At 44.5% G+C, this 21,207-nt stretch overlaps 1 protein-coding gene across 3 annotated transcripts in view; it reads left to right on the forward strand.

Annotated features, from left to right (window-relative positions):
- Positions 1-21,207, forward strand: part of LYST (lysosomal trafficking regulator) — a 1,763,279-nt gene that overhangs the window by 1,730,936 nt on the left and 11,136 nt on the right. The gene's annotated exons all lie outside the window — the stretch shown is intronic.

Consider the following 21,207-nt stretch of genomic DNA (forward strand, 5'->3'; position numbering starts at 1 on the left):
CTGAACCTGGAATGTTTCTCTGGGACTTGTAGTTCCATGAGGATTGCAGTATGTATTCAGGGCTGGGTTCATGAGATGGTCAGAGGTGATGGGCGGTACTGACCATCCACATGCCTCCCATACATCGGTGTGTCTAATGGGTTTTAATCAGGCTGTGAGTAGGTGGGAGCCATCTTGCTGAAAGCACATTGTCAGGAGATCATGTGCATGCTGAGACAGCAAGGGGCTATGAGAGTCCAGGGAGTTGCAGAGTCTACTGGGGCTCTGGCCTGACAGCAGGTGCCGTCGAACGGAGCTGGTCCGAGGACCAGGTTAGTGAGCCCAGTGAGAGATTCTCCCTGGACGTCGAGCCTACATAGAAACCTGCAAAGCGACTGACAGGTAATCCTAAGAAAAGGGGATGTGGACTGGGTGATACCAGAGAATGAACTGTATGGACACTCGGCGGTTGAAACCGACAGTGAGACATTGTTGTCCTGCGGGGAGAGTGGCTGTGGCCCGTTATACGGTGTGGTTTATGAGGATCTGAATAAATCACCTAGATTGTTTAAGTGACAAAGTGTTCCTGTGTGCCTCAATACCGCTACCTGACGCATGGTTCCCCACACACTCGGGGCCCACGTCGTCACACTATATATATGTATATACTGTATATACACTGTATATATTTATACAATATAAATAATACATATACACATATTATTGGGTGACACCTCCTTCTACAGGACTGTATATTATATACCTGTAGAACAAAGACTGAATCAAAATGATTAAGGTGTGTCCCAATACTCTTGCCTATATACAGTGCCTTGAAAAAGTTTTCATACGCCATAATATTTTCTACGTGATTTTTACCTTCACCAAACTTAAATGTATTTTATAGAAATTTTATGTGACATGCCAACACTATATAGCAAGTATTTATGAAAAGTAAGGGTGATACATCGGTTTATAAATATTTAAAAAATATAAATTTGAAAATTGTGACATGCATTTGTATCCAGTCCCCTGTAGTCTGATACTACTAAATAAAATCCTTGATGACCAATTGCCTCCACAAGTCACCTATATAGTATATGTAGTCCACCTGTGTGTGATCTATTCTCAGTATAACTACAGCTTGTTTGTGAAGGCCACAGATATTTGAGAACATTATGGTTCAAACAGCATCATGAAAACCAATAAACACAGCTGACAGGTCAGGGATAGAGTTTAGGAAAAGAGTAAAGCAGGGTTAGGTTATTAAAATAATATCCAAAGCTCTAATCATCTCAATGGAGCACTGTTCAGTCCATCATCTAAAAATGCAAGGAGTGTGGCAACTGCAAAAGTAAACTGACATCCCAAGCAAGTAGAGCACTAATTAGGAAAGCAGCCAAAAGGCCAATGATCACTCTGGAATAGCTGCAGAGATCCACAGGTCAGCAAGAGTGTGTCCATAGGGCAACTAATAGTTGTACACTTCCCAAATCTGGCCTTTAAGGAAGAGTGGCAAGAAGAAAGACATTTTTGAAAGCAAGTCATAAGAAATCACATTTGCAGTTTTCAAAAATCCATATAGGGGACATAGCTAGCATGTGTAAGAAGGTGCTCTGATCTCATGAGTAGAACTTTTTGAGCTAAATGAAAAATGCTATATGTGGTGGAAAACGAACGCTGCACATCACCCTGAAAACATCATTCCCACTGTCAGATGTGGTGGGTGCATCATGCTGTGGGTTTGCTTTTCTTCAGCAGTGACGGGGAAGCTGGTGTATGAATTGATGGGAAGATGGATGGAGCTAAATACAGGGCCTTCCTGGAGGAAAATCATTTAGGGGCTTCAAAAGACTTGAGACTAGGGCATAAGTTCACCTTCCAGCAGGACAGCGACCCTAAACATATTGCTTGAACTATAATGGAATGGTTTAGATCATGGGACTCAAATATATGACCCACGGGCCACATGCGAGCCATAATGTAGTGGAGCTCCTGAAAGAGTAACAATGGGTGCATTGGCGGGCCTGTGAATTCAGGGAGCCCCTGAACTAAGCACCTTTTTATTATGAATGCGCGTCCTTGGAAATGTTGAAATGTATTACAATTCACCTGCCAATCAGAGATTGGCAACTGGTGGCATCCCTGTCGAGGGCAGCACATAACGTCACTACACTTAACTGCTTTGACGCCGGCTATGGAAGAGGAACAGAATACTGCGTAGCTTTGGAGCAAAGAAAAATCAATAGAATTGCTTTTTTTTTTGTGTATATGAAGAGCGGCAGGATGGCGGACCTTATTCTAGGATTGTGACATTATTATCAGATTTGGCGAGGATAGGTACATTATTACAAGATGGGTCCAAGATGGGGACATTATGACAGGATGGGGCCATTATTACAAGGTGAGGACATTTATACAGGATAAGGGCCAGGATTGTTGTCATTACTACCCATGGGGACAGTATGTGTAACATTATTACGGGTTGGGGAAAATTATTACAGGATAGGTGGACATTGCTATAGTATGGGAGACATTTTTACAGAATGGGGGATATTATTACAGGATGTTGATAATATTACAGGATACAGCGATTAGTACAATATGGGTGCCAGGAAATGAAACATTATGATTGTTGGGGGACATTATGACAGGATGAGGAACATTTTTACAGGATGTGGCTAGTAGAGTTGAGCGCGGTTCGAGGTTCTCCAGTTCGCGGCTCGAGTGATTTTGGGGGCTGTTCTAGATCGAACTAGAACTCGAGCTTTTTGCTAAAGCTTGATAGTTCTAGATACGTTCGAGAACGGTTCTAGCAGCAAAAAGACCAGCTAATTACTAGCTGGCTTTCCGCTGTAATAGTGTAAGTCACTCTGTGACTCACACTATTATGAAATTTCAGTGTATAGTGTGCGGGAACAATTCATTCAGATCACTGCTGTATGGATAATGGCGATCGCCATTTTTTTTTTCCTTGTCTTCCTTCCCTAAGCGCGCGCGCGCGTGTAGTGGGGAGGGCCAGCATGTCAGCCAATCCCAGACACACACACAGCTAAGTGGACTTTTAGCCAGAGAAGCAACGGCATGTGTGATAGGATGTCCATGTCACATGTCCCTGCATTATAAAAACGGACATTTTCCTCCAGCACGCCATTATCTGCCTTCTGCGTCCTTGGTGTCAGTCACCGCTGGCGCAGCTCCTATCTCCGATACTGCTGTGTACGCTCTATACACAGCGCTGTACAGAATAGGGATAGAAGTTTCTATTAGTCCTTTTAAGGGCTAATACCGGCAAGGTCAGAGCCATAGGTGACAGTCACGGCCGTGAAAACAGAGTTTAACAGCTACACAAGATGACAGCGTCTGTGTAGCTAAGGTCAGGGATTTCCTCGCTGCATTTCCCCATTAGGAGGGATAGAAAGGCAGGCTTCCTTTCCTCTACCCAGACCCACAACCCTGCCACTGTACCCTCCTGCCCTTTGCACACTCAAGCTCATTGTTACTAAGCCATTATACTAGCAAACACTGAGTGAACTTAGTGGCATCCTAAAAGTGGCTGTTGGACTTCTGTATTGTCCCACTAGTGCAAAGATATTTGCAGCACGTCTGCCTGCATTGCACACTCAAACTCATTGTTACTAAGCCATTATACTAGCAAACACTGAGTGAACTTAGTGGCATCCTAAACGTGGCTGTTGGACTTCTGTATTGTCCCACTAGTGCAAAGATATTTGCAGCACGTCTGCCTGCATTGCACACTCAAACTCATTGCTTCTAAGCCATTATACTAGCAAACACTGAGTGAACTTAGTGGCATCTTAAAAGTGGCTGTTGGACGTCTGTATTGTCCCACTAGTGCAAAGATATTTCCAGCACGTCTGCCTGCATTGCACACTCAAACTCATTGTTACTAAGCCATTATACTAGCAAACACTGAGTGAACTTAGTGGCATCCTAAACGTGGCTGTTGGACTTCTGTATTGTCCCACTAGTGCAAAGATATTTGCAGCACGTCTGCCTGCATTGCACACTCAAACTCATTGTTACTAAGCCATTATACTAGCAAACACTGAGTGAACTTAGTGGCATCCTAAACGTGGCTGTTGGACTTCTGTATTGTCCCACTAGTGCAAAGATATTTGCAGCACGTCTGCCTGCATTGCAGACTCAAACTCAATGTTACTAAGTCATTATACTAGCAAACACTGAGTGAACTTAGTGGCATCCTAAAAGTGGCTGTTGGACTTCTGTATTGTCCCACTAGTGCAAAGATATTTGCAGCACGTCTGCCTGCATTGCACACTCAAACTCATTGTATCATAGTATCATAGTTTTTAAGGTTGAAGTGAGACTCTAAGTCCATCTAGTTCAACCCGTAGCCTAACATGTTGATCCAGAGGAAGGCAAAAAAAAACCCAATGTGGCAAACAAGTTCCAATGGGGAAAAAATTTCCTTCCTGACTCCACATCCGGCAATCAGACTAGTTCCCTGGATCAATACCCTGTCATAAAATCTAATATACATAACTGGTAATATTACATTTTTCAAGAAAGGCATCCAGGCTCTGCTTAAATGTTAGTACTGAATCACTCATTACAACATCATGCGGCAGAGAGTTCCATAGTCTCACTGCTCGTACAGTAAAGAATCCTCGTCTGTGATTATGATTAAACCTTCTTTCCTCAAGACGTAGCGGATGCCCCCATGTTCCAGTCGCAGGCCTAGGTGTAAAAAGATCTTTAGAAAGGTCTCTGTACTGTCCCCTCATATATTTATACATTGTGATTAGATCCCCCCTAAGCCTTCGTTTTTCCAAACTAAATAACCCCAAGTTTAATAACCTGTCTTGGTATTGCAGCCCACCCATTCCTCTAATAATCTTGGTCGCTCTTCTCTGCACCCTCTCCAGTTCAGCTATGTCCTTCTTATATATCGGTGACCAGAATTGTACACAGTATTCTAAGTGCGGTCGCACTAGTGACTTGTATAGAGGTAGAACTATATTTTTTTCATGAACACTTATACCTCTTTTAATACATCCCATTATTTTATTAGCCCTGGCAGCAGCTGCCTGACACTGTCCACTAAAGTGAAGTTTACCATCCACCCATACACCCAAGTCTTTTTCTGTGTCTGTTTTACCCAGTGTTCTACAATTAAGTACATAATCATAAATGTTATTTCCTCTACCCAAGTGCATGACCTTACATTTATCTACATTAAACTTCAATTGCCACTTCTCAGCCCAATCCTCCAATTTACATAAATCTCCCTGTAATATAAAATTATCCTCCTCTGTATTGATTACCCTGCAGAGTTTAGTATCATCTGCAAATATTGAAATTCTACTCCGCATGCCCCCAACAAGGTCATTTATAAATATGTTGAAAAGAAGCGGGCCCAATACTGACCCCTGTGGTACCCCACTATGAACTGAGACCCAGTCCGAATACGTACCATTAATAACCACCCTTTGTTTCCTATCACTGAGCCAGTTTTTAACCCAGTTACACATATTTTCCCCTATCCCCATTATTCTCATTTTATGTACCAACCTTTTGTGTGGCACCATATCAAAAGCTTTTGAAAAGTCCATATACACAACATCAACTGCATTTCCCTGGTCCAGGCTTGAACTTACCTCTTCATAGAAGCTGATCAAATTAGTTTGACAGGATCGATCCCTCATAAACCCATGTTGATACTCTGTCATAAGGTTATTTTTCTTGAGATACTCCAGTATAGCATCTCTCAAGAAACCCTCAAGGATTTTACCAACTGTAGAGGTTAAACTTACCGGCCTATAATTTCCCGGCTCAGTTTTTGTCCCCTTTTTGAATATTGGCACCACATTTGCTATGCGCCAGTCCTGCGGTACCGACCCTGTTATTAAGGAATCTGAGAAGATTAAAAATAATGGTCTATCTATCACAGAACTCAATTCCTGTAGTACTCTGGGGTGTATGTACATCTGGGCCCGGAGATTTGTCAACCTTAGTGATTTCGAGGCGGCGGCGTACTTCCTGCTGGGTTAAGCAGGTAATATTCAAGGGTGAATTTATGGTATCACTGGTCATGTCATCTGCCATGGCATTTTCTTGTATAAAAACCGTAGAAAAAAAGTCATTCAGCAGGTTGGCTTTACCCTCATCTCCTTCCACCATTTCACCAAGACTATTTTTAAGGGGGCCAACACTATCGCTTTTCAGTTTTTTAGTGTTTATGTAGTTAAAGAATATTTTAGGTTTATTTTTACTTTCTCTCGCAATGAGTCTCTCTGTCTCAAACTTAGCTAACTTAATTTGCTTTTTACATATTTTATTTAATTTTCTATAATTATATAATGCCTCATCACTACCTACCCTCTTTAATTCTTTTAAGGCTTTCTGTTTTTCTTTTATTGCTTCCCTTACAGCTCTATTTAGCCATAGGGGTTTCCTCCTATTTCTAGCATGTTTGTTCCCATAGGGTATATTTTCTGCACAAGCCCTATTCAGGATGCTCATAAAAGTCTCCCATTTGCTTTGTGTACTTTTATTACTTAGTACATCATCCCAGTTTATTGCACTAAGATCATCTCTCAACCGTTTAAAATTTGCTTTCCTGAAGTTTAGTGTCCTTGTAGCCCCTCTACTAGACATCTTACTAAAGAATACATGAAAACTTATTATTTTGTGATCACTATTCCCCAAGTAACCCCCAACTTGTATATTTGATATGCGGTCTGGCCTATTGGTTAGTACAAGGTCTAGTAGTGCTCCCCCTCTTGTGGGGTCCTGTACCATTTGTGAAAGGTAATTATCTTTCATTGTTATCAAAAATCTATTTCCTTTGCTGGAACTGCAAGTTTCTGTTCCCCAAGTTATATCAGGATAGTTAAAGTCCCCCATAATAATTACCTCTCCGAGACTCGCTGCTTTATCAATTTGCTTTATGAGGAGATTCTCTACCTCTACCATAATATTCGGCGTCTTATAACACACCCCTATCAGTATTTTATTATTCATTCTCCCCCCCCTTATCTCCACCCATAGGGACTCTACATTCTCAGTACCCTCACATATGTTGTCACGCAGGATGGGTTTTAAGGATGATTTTACATATAGACACACACCTCCCCCTCGCTTATTTGTACGGTCATTCCTGAATAGGCTATAACCCTGTAAATTAACAGCCCAGTCATAGCTCTCATCCAGCCATGTCTCTGATATCCCCACTATATCATAATTTTCTTCCAACAATATTAATTCTAATTCCTCCAACTTATTTGTGAGGCTTCGGGCATTAGTGTACATGCACGTTACGTATGACTCTGTACCTGTATTCCTGCTTACTGTATTAACTGTCCTAACCCTTCTCCCCGTACCACCCCCAATTTCATTACTTGTGCCCTGGTCACTATCAGCACTACATTCCCCTTCTATAAAGTGAATACCCTCGCCCCCCCATTCCTAGTTTAAACACTCCTCCAACCTTCTAGCCATTTTCTGCCCCAGCAGAGCTGCACCTTCCCCATTAAGATGCAGCCCATCCCTAGCATAGAATCTGTAGCCAACTGAAAAGTCGGCCCAATTCTCCAGGAACCCAAAACCCTCTTTCCTACACCAATTCCTGAGCCACCTGTTAACCTCCCTGATCTCTCTTTGCCTCTCTGGTGTGGCTCGTGGCACAGGAAGTATTTCCGAAAATACCACCTTTGAGGTCCATGCTTTAAGCTTACAACCTAATTCCCTGAAATCATCTTTAAGGACCTTCCACCTACCTCTAACTTTGTCATTTGTGCCAATGTGTACAATGACCGCTGGGTCCTCCCCAGCCCCTCCCAGTAATCTGTCAACCCGATCAGCGATGTGCCGAACTCGAGTGCCAGGAAGACAACACACTGTTCGGCGATCCCTGTCTTTGTGACAGATTGCCCTATCTGTCCCCCTAATAATTGAGTCCCCCACTACCAGTACCTGTCTTGCCTGCCCTGCACTCCTATACCCCCCCCCTTATTGGAGCAGACACTCCTCTGGCGTTCAGAGGTCATGACTTGCTGTAGCAATGCTACCCCTGTAATGACATCCCCCTCATCTGCCAAGTTTGCAAACCTATTGGGGTGTGTCAGTTCAGGACTAGCCTTCCTAGCACTTTTCCCTTTACCCCCCTTTCTAACTGTCACCCAGCTTACCTACCTCACCGTCCTGCCGCTCCCTACTACGATCCTCCCCCACATCTGACCCAGCAAGCTGCTGCTCAGTGAGCAGCACACTCCTTTCCATATTGCTAATGCATCTCAGAGTTGCCAGCTGCTCATTTAGATCCAGTATCTGGGCTTCCAAATGTGTAACTTGCTCACATCTCGAACAACAGTATGCACCCTCGAACGGCTTTTCAAGGACTGCATACATGAGACAAGATGTACACTGGATCGCATTAGCAATACTGGAGCACATTTTCTAATGGGGATAGCACTAAACAAATGGTAAGTAATTAAACAACTAAATACAAACAATTCTACTCACACTTACTTTTGCTCACACTTTGCTCACTCACGCTCACAATGAAGAAGACAGGCTAAAATTCAGAAGTCTTCCTTCCGGCTGGAACGGCCAAAACCCGGTTCTCCTTGAGCTCGCGGTGACTCTTCACTTATCCCAGAAGGCACAGGGAATATACAAATTATCCTCGCAAGACTCCTTCCCTGGCTTTCAGAAGTCTTCCTTCCGGCTGTAACGGCCAAAACCCGGTTCTCCTTGAGCTCGCGGTGACTCTTCACTTATCCCAGAAGGCACTGGGAATATGCAAATTATCCTCGCAAGACTCCTTCCCTGATTGTTACTAAGCCATTATACTAGCAAACACTGAGTGAACTTAGTGGCATCCTAAACGTGGCTGTTGGACTTCTGTATTGTCCCCCTAGTGCAAAGATATTTGCAGCACGTATGCCTGCATTGCACACTCAAACTCATTGTTACTAAGCCATTATACTAGCAAACACTGAGTGAACTTAGTGGCATCCTAAACGTGGCTGTTGGACTTCTGTATTGTCTCACTAGTGCAAAGATATTTGCAGCACGTCTGCCTGCATTGCACACTCAAACTCATTGTTACTAAGCCATTATACTAGCAAACACTGAGTGAACTTAGTGGCATTCTAAAAGTCGCTGTTGGGCTTCTGTATTGTCCCACTAGTGCAAAGATATTTGCAGCACGTCTGCATGCATTGCACACTCAAACTCATTGTTACTAAGCCATTATACTAGCAAACACTGAGTGAACTTACTGGCATCCTAAACGTGGCTGTTGGACTTCTGTATTGTCTCACTAGTGCAAAGATATTTGCAGCAGGTCTGCCTGCATTGCACACTCAAACTCATTGTTACTAAGCCATTATACTAGCAAACACTGAGTGAACTTAGTGGCATTCTAAAAGTGGCTGTTGGGCTTCTGTATTCACTAGTGCAAAGATATTTGCAGCACGTCTGCCTGCATTGCACACTCAAATTCATTGTTACTAAGCCATTATACTAGCAAACTGAGTGAACTTAGTGGCATCCTAAAAGTGGCTGTTGGACTTCTGTATTGTCTCACTAGTGCAAAGATATTTGCAGCACGTCTGCCTGCATTGCACACTCAAACTCATTGTTACTAAGCCATTATACTAGCAAACACTGAGTGAACTTAGTGGCATCTTAAAAGTGGCTGTTGGACTTCTGTATTGTCCCACTAGTGCAAAGATATTTGCAGCACGTCTGCCTGCATTGCACACTCAAACTCATTGTTACTAAGCCATTATACTAGCAAACACTGAGTGAACTTAGTGGCATCCTAAACGTGGCTGTTGGACTTCTGTATTGTCCCACTAGTGCAAAGATATTTGCAGCACGTCTGCCTGCATTGCACACTCAAACTCACTGTTACTAAGCCATTATACTAGCAAACACTGAGTGAACTTAGTGGCATTCTAAAAGTGGCTGTTGGGCTTCTGTATTGTCCCACTAGTGCAAAGATATTTGCAGCACGTCTGCCTGCATTGCACACTCAAACTCATTGTTACTAAGCCATTATACTAGCAAACACTGAGTGAACTTAGTGGCATCCTAAACGTGGCTGTTGGACTTCTCTATTGTCCCACTAGTGCAAAGATATTTGCAGCACGTCCGCCTGCATTGCACACTCAAACTCATTGTTACTAAGCCATTATACTAGCAAACACTGAGTGAACTTAGTGGCATTCTAAAAGTGGCTGTTGGGCTTCTGTATTGTCCCACTAGTGCAAAGATATTTGCAGCACGTCTGCCTGCATTGCACACTCAAACTCATTGTTACTAAGCCATTATACTAGCAAACACTGAGTGAACTTAGTGGCATCCTAAAAGTGGCTGTTGGACTTCTGTATTGTCCCACTAGTGCAAAGATATTTGCAGCACGTCTGCCTGCATTGCACACTCAAACTCATTGTTACTAAGCCATTATACTAGCAAACACTGAGTGAACTTAGTGGCATTCTAAACGTGGCTGTTGGACTTCTGTATTGTCCCACTAGTGCAAAGATATTTGCAGCACGTCTGCCTGCATTGCACACTCAAACTCATTGTTACTGAGCCATTATACTAGCAAACACTGAGTGAACTTAGTGGCATCCTAAAAGTGGCTGTTGGACTTCTGTATAGTCCCACTAGTGCAAACATATTTGCAGCACGTCTGACTGCATTGCACACTCAAACTCATTGTTACTAAGCCATTATACTAGCAAACACTGAGTCAACTTAGTGGCATCCTAAAAGTGGCTGTTGGACTTCTGTATTGTCCCACTAGTGCAAAGATATTTGCAGCACGTCTGCCTGCATTGCACACTCAAACTCATTGTTACTAAGCCATTATACTAGCAAACACTGAGTGAACTTAATGGCATCCTAAAAGTGGCTGTTGGACTTCTGTATTGTCTCACTAGTGCAAAGATATTTGCAGCACGTCTGCCTGCATTGCACACTCAAACTCATTGTTACTAAGCCATTATACTAGCAAACACAAAGTGAACTTAGTGGCATCCTAAACGTGGCTGTTGGACTTCTGTATTGTCCCACTAGTGCAAAGATATTTGCAGCACGTCTGCCTGCATTGCACACTCAAACTCATTGTTACTAAGCCATTATACTAGCAAACACTGAGTGAACTTAGTGGCATCCTAAACGTGGCTGTTGGACTTCTGTATTGTCCCACTAGTGCAAAGATATTTGCAGCACGTCTGCCTGCATTGCACACTCAAACTCATTGTTACTAAGCCATTATACTAGCAAACACTGAGTGAACTTAGTGGCATTCTAAAAGTGGCTGTTGGACTTCTGTATTGTCCCACTAGTGCAAAGATATTTGCAGCACGTCTGCCTGCATTGCACACTCAAACTCATTGTTACTAAGCCATTATACTAGCAAACACTGAGTGAACTTACTGGCATCCTAAACGTGGCTGTTGGACTTCTCTATTGTCCCACTAGTGCAAAGATATTTGCAGCACGTCTGCCTGCATTGCACACTCAAACTCATTGTTACTAAGCCATTATACTAGCAAACACTGAGTGAACTTAGTGGCATTCTAAAAGTGGCTGTTGGGCTTCTGTATTGTCCCACTAGTGCAAAGATATTTGCAGCACGTCTGCCTGCATTGCACACTCAAACTCATTGTTACTAAGCCATTATACTAGCAAACACTGAGTGAACTTAGTGGCATCCTAAAAGTGGCTGTTGGACTTCTGTATTGTCCCACTAGTGCAAAGATATTTGCAGCACGTCTGCCTGCATTGCACACTCAAACTCATTGTTACTAAGCCATTATACTAGCAAACACTGAGTGAACTTAGTGGCATCCTAAACGTGGCTGTTGGACTTCTGTATTGTCCCACTAGTGCAAAGATATTTGCAGCACGTCTGACTGCATTGCACACTCAAACTCATTGTTACTAAGCCATTATACTAGCAAACACTGAGTGAACTTAGTGGCATCCTAAAAGTGGCTGTTGGACTTCTGTATTGTCCCACTAGTGCAAAGATATTTGCAGCACGTCTGCCTGCATTGCACACTCAAACTCATTGTTACTAAGCCATTATACTAGCAAACACTGAGTGAACTTAGTGGCATCCTAAACGTGGCTGTTGGACTTCTGTATTGTCCCACTAGTGCAAAGATATTTGCAGCACGTCTGCCTGCATTGCACACTCAAACTCATTGTTACTAAGCCATTATACTAGCAAACACTGAGTGAACTTAGTGGCATCCTAAACGTGGCTGTTGGACTTCTGTATTGTCCCACTAGTGGAAAGATATTTGCAGCACGTCTGCCTGCATTGGACACTCAAACTCATTGTTACTAAGCCATTATACTAGCAAACACTGAGTGAACTTAGTGGCATCCTAAACGTGGCTGTTGGACTTCTGTATAGTCCCCTTAGTGCAAAGATATTTGCAGCACGTCTGCCTGCATTGCACACTCAAACTCATTGTTACTAAGCCATTATACTAGCAAACACTGAGTGAACTTAGTGGCATCCTAAACGTGGCTGTTGGACTTCTGTATTGTCCCACTAGTGCAAAGATATTTGCTGCACGTCTGCCTGCATTGCACACTCAAACTCATTGTTACTAAGCCATTATACTAGCAAACACTGAGTCAACTTAGTGGCATCCTAAAAGTGGCTGTTGGACTTCTGTATTCTCCCACTAGTGCAAAGATATTTGCAGCACGTCTGCCTGCATTGCACACTCAAACTCATTGTTACTAAGCCATTATACTAGCAAACACTGAGTGAACTTAGTGGCATCCTAAAAGTGGCTGTTGGTCTTCTGTATTGTCCCACTAGTGCAAAGATATTTGCAGCACGTCTGCCTGCATTGGACACTCAAACTCATTGTTACTAAGCCATTATACTAGCAAACACTGAGTGAACTTAGTGGCATCTTAAACGTGGCTGTTGGACTTCTGTATTGTCCCACTAGTGCAAAGATATTTGCAGCACGTCTGCCTGCATTGCACACTCAAACTCATTGTTACTAAGCCATTATACTAGCAAACACTGAGTGAACTTAGTGGCATCCTAAAAGTGGCTGTTGGACTTCTGTATTGTCTCACTAGTGCAAAGATATTTGCAGCACGTCTGCCTGCATTGCACACTCAAACTCATTGTTACTAAGCCATTATACTAGCAAACACTGAGTGAACTTAGTGGCATCCTAAAAGTGGCTGTTGGACTTCTGTATTGTCCCACTAGTGCAAAGATATTTGCAGCACGTCTGCCTGCATTGCAAACTCAAACTCATTGTTACTAAGCCATTATACTAGCAAACACTGAGTGAACTTAGTGGCATCCTAAAAGTGGCTGTTGGACTTCTGTATTGTCCCACTAGTGCAAAGATATTTGCAGCACGTCTGCCTGCATTGCACACTCAAACTCATTGTTACTAAGCCATTATACTAGCAAACACTGAGTGAACTTAGTGGCATCCTAAACGTGGCTGTTGGTCTTCTGTATTGTCCCACTAGTGCAAAGATATTTGCAGCACGTCTGCCTGCATTGGACACTCAAACTTATTGTTACTAAGCCATTATACTAGCAAACACTGAGTGAACTTAGTGGCATCTTAAACGTGGCTGTTGGACTTCTGTATTGTCCCACTAGTGCAAAGATATTTGCAGCACGTCTGCATTGAACATCCAAGCTCATTGTTACAAAGCTATTATACTAGCAATTTATGCTGCCAGTTTAAGGGCCGTAGTTGCATTGTCAGGGATAATTATTGTTGTTTATTCTGCTGTTAATAAAGCTAGACCACCGCTGCAATCTACACCACCTCTCAATTTTTACTACCACATTTTAAGTGCACAATCTTGTCGCAATCAAAATGAGTGGCAAAATGACAGATGCTGGTGGAAAGGGGAAGAGGCGTGTTGGAAAAGGAAAAAAAAGGGTTTGTCCGTGGGGAAGGTGGCAAAGCTCCATTAACATCTGCTGAAGATAGACCATCTTTCAGCAAAAGTAAGATGTCTACTACTTACCGTGGACAATCCGATGTGCTCCCTTTTTTACGGACACGAACAACTGGAACAAAGGTAGATGATGGCCAAAAAAGGAAAATGCTTGAATGGATCTCAAGTGGTCCAACAAGTGCCCTCTCCGCCACCTCAACTACCGCATCCAAAAAACACCAATCCTCTGAGTTGTCATCCCAATCAAAGTTGCTTTCTCCCAGCTCTGAAGTCTCCAACCGCCCTGCACAGTATGGTGGAACTGAGATGGGTGAGTCTGCAGAGCTGTTCAGTCACACTATAGCCTGGTAATCAGAGGTCTGCTTACAAGTTACAGTGAGTACAGACCAGGAAATAGTCTGCAGTGATGCCCAGAATCTTTGTGACTCTGATTCAGGCCGTGAGGACCAAGTTTCTGAGCATAATGTTGACCCTTTTTCACAAACTGTAACACCTGTTTTTATAGACAACGAGGAACATACTGATGACGATGAGACGCAGATACCAGATTGGGATGACAACTTAAATATTCGGTCAGGGCAAGAAGAGGCTCGGTCTGAGGGTGAGGGGAGTGCAAACACAACATTTGATGAGGAAGTTCTAGATCCCACCTACTGTCAACCCACAGTCAGGCCCTCAAGGAGGTCAACAGAGGCGGTGGAGGAGGATGCAATCGACGACGAAGTTACCTTGCGCCTTCCTGGACAGAGTCGGAGCACTGGTGGTAGCACGTCTACAACTGCATCCTCAGCCACCACTCTGACTTTGAGCACTAGTCGGGGGGGCTCAGCAAGTCGCATACCCTCTAAGCCTTGTCTAGCCTGGTCCTTTTTTGACATAGCAAAAGATCGCCCAAATTATGTGATCTGTAAAATTTGTCGTGATTCTGTTAGTAGAGGGCAAAACCTCAGCAGTTTGACAACTTCTTCCATGAATCGTCACATGAATAAATATCATATGTCCCAGTGGGAAGCTCACCGTGCTGCAATGAGGCCTAGCGGAGCGAACCATCCACCGCCTGCCCCTTCCAGTGCATCCGCGTGCTCTTCATCTTATAGGACTGTGGGGACAGCTGTCACACCTGGTTTTCCACGCACAACTTCCACCACTGTAAGCGCAACAGGCAGTTTGCTTGGTAGGTCGTCTGTTGGTTTGGAAGGGGAAACAAGTGCGTGTGTACAGCTCTCTCAGACATCGATAGCACCAACGTTGGATGAAGGCAACATCATGTCTCCGCCTGCACTTTTCTCACAAACCTGCATTTTTACAGGGACACCCTACTCAACACCGTCTACACACAGCAGCCAGATCTCTGTCCATCAGATGTGGACAAATAAAAGGCCATTTCCTGCGACCCATGACAAAGCTAAGAGGTTGACTTTATCCCTCTGTAAGCTCTTTGCTACCGAAATGCTGCCTTTCCGCCTGGTGGACACACAGGATTTTAGAGACCTTATGTCTGTCACTGTGCCCCAGTACCCGATGCCCAGTCGCCACTACTTCTCTAAGAAAGGTGTGCCCGCGCTACACCAGCATGTCGCACACAACATCACCGCTTCCTTGAGAAACTCTGTGTGTGAACGGGTGCATTTCACCACCGATACTTGGACCAGTAAGCATGGACAGGGACGTTACATGTCGCTGACTGGGCACTGGGTAACTATGGTGATAGATGGTGAAGGGTCTGCTGCACAAGTCTTGCCGTCCCCACGACTTGTGTGTCAATCCTCTGTCTGTCCAAGTTCCGCCACTGATTCTGCCTCCTCCACCTCATCTGGGTCCTCCACCTCCGCCCCAAGCCTGCCTGGTCAGGCCACCAGCATTCTCACTGCGCAGAAGGAAGCATGCACCCCTCATTACTATGCTGGCAGCAGAGCGCAACGGCATCAGGCGGTCTTTAGCTTGAAATGTCTTGGAAATAGGAGTGACACAGCGACTGAGTTGTGGGCAGCTCTGGAGACTGAGTTTAATAAATGGTTGTCTCCACTCAACCTGCAGCCTGGTAAGGCCGTGTGCGACAATGCTGCAAACCTGGGTGCAGCCCTTCGCCTGGGCAAGGTGACACACGTGCCTTGTATGGCTCACGTGTTGAACCTTGTTGTCCAGCAATTTTTAACACACTATCCCGGCCTAGATGGCCTTCTGACCAGGGCACGAAAACTGTCTGCTCACTTCCACCATTCAACAGACGCAGCTGAGCGACTTGCATCGCTCCAGAAGTCTTTCGGCCTGCCGGTTCATTGCCTAAAATGCGATGTGGCGACACGCTGGAATTCGACTCTCCACATGTTACAGCGACTGTGGCAGCACCGCCGAGCCCTGGTGCAATACGTCATGACCAACGAGATGCAGAGGTGGGGCAGATCACCCTGATGGAGTGGTCTCAGATCAAGGACCTATGCACCCTTCTGCACAGTTTCGACATGGCGACGAATATGTTTAGCGCTGACAATGCCATTATCAGCATGACAATCCCAGTCATTTACATGCTTGAGCACACGCTAAACACTATTCGGAGTCAGGGGGTGGGACAACAGGAAGGGGAGGAACTACAGGAGGATTCATATGCGCAAGACACAACAACATCACCAAGGTCCAGACGTTCATCATCACCAACGCGGCAGGCATGGGACCATGGGGGACAGGGATCAACAAGGGCGCATGGTAGCAGGCGAAATGTTGAGGAAGGTGCAGGAGAACATGAAGAAATGGAGGACGAACTGTCCATGGACATGGAAGACTCAGCGGATGAGGGAGACCTTGGTCAAATTTCAGTTGAAAGAGGTTGGGCGGAGATGTCAGAGGAAGAGAGAAGGGTTAGCACCTCTATGCCACAAACACAGCGTGGACTTGGTCTGCATGGCTGCGCAAGACACATGAGCGCCTTCTTGCTGCACTACCTCCAACATGACCCTCGTATTGTCAAAATTAGAAGTGATGATGACTACTGGCTTGCCACACTATTAGATCCCCGGTACAAGTCCAATTTTTTTTAAATAATTCCAGCCATAGAAAGGGACGCACGTATGCAGGAGTATCAGCAGAAGCTGTTACTCGATCTTAGCTCGGCTTTTCCACCAAACAACCGTGCAGGTGCAGGGAGTGAATCTCCCAGTTGTAACTTGAGAAACATGGGACGGTCTTGTCATCTCCAACAGTCTACCCGTACCAGTAGCACCGTATCTGGTGCTGGTAACAGCAATTTTATTGAATCTTTTCATAATTTTTTTAGACCCTCCTTTGCAAGGCCACCAGAGACAACAAGTCTGACACATAGTCAACGGCTGGAGAGGATGATACAGGAGTATCTCCAAATGAACATCGATGCCATTACTTTGCAAATGGAGCCTTGCTCATTTTGGGCTTCAAATCTTGAAAAATGGCCAGAGCTCTCCACTTACGCCTTGGAGATTTTGTCGTGTCCAGCTGCCAGCGTTGTCTCTGAACGTGTCTTCAGTGCTGCTGGGTGTGTGCTGACAGATAAGCGCACGCGTCTGTCCAGTGACAATGTGGACAGACTAACGTTCATCAAAATGAACAAGTCATGGATCCACAAGGAATTTACTACCCCTGTGTCATCCTGGGGAGAGTAAATGCTTGTGGATTTGGAATGTGCTTGATGCAAATCAAAACATCCTGTTTGCAACTAGGGCACAAGTGCTGCCACTGAAGTGGTGGGTGTGTGTGTGGCCCAATTTTTGGAAAAAAAGGGAGACTCCGCTTGGAGTAACCCTTGCTTACATTGTTTTTAAAAATGATCTAAGATCAACAGAGCTGGGATCAGGAAAGACTTTGCTACCTACCCTGGTGTCATCCTGGGGACGGTTAAGTATGGCATATTTTTGAATGTGCTTGATGCAAATCTAGCTGTGAAGTGTACAACTGGGGCACAAGTGCTGCCACTGAAGTGATGGGTCTATGTGTGGCCCAATTTTTGGAAAAAAAGGGAGACTCCGCTTGGAGTAACCCTTGCATACATTGTTTTTAAAAATGATCCAAGATGAACATAGCTGGGATCAGGAAAGACTTTGCTACCTACCCCGGTGTCATCCTGGGGACGGTTAAGTATGGTGTATTTTTGAATGAGCTTGATGCAAATCTAGCTGTAAAGTTTACAACTGGGGCACAAGTGCTGCCACTGAAGTGGTGGGTGTGTGTGTGGCCCAATTTTTGGAAAAAAGGGAGACTCCGCTTGGAGTCACCTTGCAGTGTTTTACATGATTTTAGAAGGGCGTGCCATGCCTATATGTGTCTCCTCCTCTTTTTCCTTGTCCAGCTTTTTTTTTTCTCATGAGTATATGTCCTTGTCACTTTCCCATGTGTTTGTGTTGTGAGTTGTTTGTCACCTTTTGGACACCTTTGAGGGTGTTTTCTAGGTGTTTTTCTGTATTTGTGATTGCCTGCCATTGTTTCCTATGCGGTTCGAGTTCGGTTCGTCGAACGTTCGATGAACCAAACTCGAACGAGACCTCCGTTCGGCGAACCGAACTCGAGCCGAACCGGGACCGGTTCGCTCATCTTTAGTGGCTAGGATAGAGGGACATTGCTACAGTATGAAGGTCATTATTATAGGATGGGCGTATTATTACAGGATTGGGACAATAATACAGAATAGTGCATTTTACTAAAGGATGGAGAACATTACAGGATGTGGCCAGGATAGGCAGAAATTACAGCATGGAGGACATTAAAGGATGAGGGACATTGCTACAGGATGGAAACATTATTACAGAATAGGGGCTAGAGTGGGCGACATTATAAGATATGGACAGGATGTGAGACATTATTATGGGGTGGGGACACATATTACAGGATGGATCCAGGATAGGGTACAATGCTGCAAGATGGGGAACAGCATGGTGGCTAGGATAGGGATATTACTACAGGATGTGGAACATACATTATTAGTGTATGAAGGCACACGGGGGGCTTAATTACTCTGGGGGGCATATTAGGGGACCATACTACTGTATATGACAAACAAAAAAAGAAAAGTTAGAGATTTGTAGAAAAAAAATGTAAAAAAAATTCTCGAAACAAAGTATGAAAAAACAATTGGAAGAATAATATGCCACTAAAAATGCTGTTATAAAATGAAAGTAAAAAATTAAAGTACAAGTTTAGTATTTCCACTTCTGGGATGACAAGCTATGGAACTGTATTATGACCCATACAGTGTGATCAAATGGAGTGTATTCTATCTGAATATCCATTACAAAAGGTTGAACAAAGTTGTTTATTGTCAATATGTTTTTAAGTCACTCAGACACAGAAGCAGGGGTCTGGTTGTAGACTCCCAAATGGGGAGTGCAGGGAGGGGGGGGGGGCGAAGCCCCTTCTTGCATGAGTATAGCGGACAGGAAGAAAAATTGCCACGCCCATAGCCTGTCAGAGACTCGTACATTTTAGACTCAACCATAAAGCTACAGAGGAGGGGACAGCCATGTAGTCTTGCTCAGCTGGTCACACCCAGTAACCCGGAGGCAGATCATATATTCTGAACTTGAACAAAGGAAGATGCCAGAATGTATGGTCTCTTTCTAGGTATAACGTCATTTACCTCATGTGATAGGGGAGTGTGCAAAATGCTGCCTGATGTTTCCAGACTGAATAAACTTTATTTTATAAAGTCCACATGGACAAGGAGTTTTTTTATACTATAAGTTAGGGTCTGGGGGCACCACTGTATTGATTTTATAATCATAGTGGATGGGTGGTAACGTAGCCATGGCCACAAAGCAAGCCAGTCATGCCCATTAACCTAGCAGACTACACATTACACTGTATACCCACCCTGTGAAGACATCACAACCAAGCTGCCTGATTTCTTTGTGCCACACAGCCTGAGGAACAAAGTAGTTACTTCTAAACATGAGATCATCAAATAGTGGACGTGAACATGGACATGGTGCAGCTAGAGGTGCTGCTGTAGAGGCTGCAAGGAGAGGATATGCTGAGACAGTGCCTGTTATGCCACCAATCGAAACACCTTTCCGAGGAACACACCAGCGACAGGACGGTCTATCTCATTCCATACGCCCAAGTACTACTGGACAGATGGTGAGCACAGAACATTCTTCTGCCTTCTCTTCCACCCAGTCCACTGCAGAAAGCACAGATTTTGCACCTGCGGGCCATAGGCATCCGTCTTCCTCACCACCTTGCAAATCAGCCAAGCTGTCTGAGGCTGAGCCACAAGGCATTCAACAGACTTTAATGCTTTTTGATGACTCTGCTGCCTGGGGTTCCATTTCCCATCTACCTGACCCTGTCCCAGAAGTGGAAGAGACTAAGTGCCCTGATGCCCAATATTTTTTTCTGTTAGAGGATGAGTCCATGGGAGGGCCAATGCTCACGGTCAACAGAACACCACACCACGGCTCTGATGATGATAATGATAGTGAAACACAGGTGACAACTGCTGCGGATGTCCAGGATATGCATAAAGGCAAGGAGTGCAGGAGTGAGAAGTGTCTAGACGATTATGAGGGCTTAGAACCCACATGGACTGAAGGACATCATAGTGACATGCTCAGTTCGGACGATGAGGTGACAGTCACGCTGCCCCCAACAACACAGCCACATACAGAAGAGGGTGGAAATGACAGTAGCCGAGCCCAAACCAGTACGTTGGCTGCTACTTCCCACCGCGATGTGAACTGAGCACACCTAAACTTGCTCAAAAGACATCCCTGGGGTGGCATTTTATCAAATGATGTCCTAACAACAGGATATGGGGGATTTGCAACCTGTGCCATCAGAGCTTGGCGCGAGGACAAAATGTTCTGAACCTGAGCACCACCTGCATGATGGGGCATCTGCAAGCAAAGCACTCGATTCAGTGAAATGCATACTTCACAAGCCAAAACAGATCAGAGCCTCGTCCTGCTCATGCTTTTGCTAGGTTATCATACTCTTCCTCACAAGCAACAACATTGTCACTGACCTCACCGCAAACAAAGGATGTAACTGCATGACCACAAACACCATTGTCACCATGTCCACAGTCTCACATGGACGCGTTCAGCTCTCCATCCAACAAACCCTCAACAGGAAGAGGAAGTACCCCTTTACCCACCCATGGTCCTGACTGACAGAATTACAAAATTGCTTGCCTTACAAATTCTACCGTTCCAGCTTGTGGAAATAGACTGTTTCAAAAATCTGATGATGGCAGCTGTACCACAGTACGTTGTTCTGAGCCACTACTGTTTTTCCAGGCAA

The sequence above is a fragment of the Anomaloglossus baeobatrachus genome, chromosome 3, assembly GCF_048569485.1.
Source record: "Anomaloglossus baeobatrachus isolate aAnoBae1 chromosome 3, aAnoBae1.hap1, whole genome shotgun sequence".
Lineage (NCBI taxonomy): Eukaryota > Metazoa > Chordata > Amphibia > Anura > Aromobatidae > Anomaloglossus > Anomaloglossus baeobatrachus.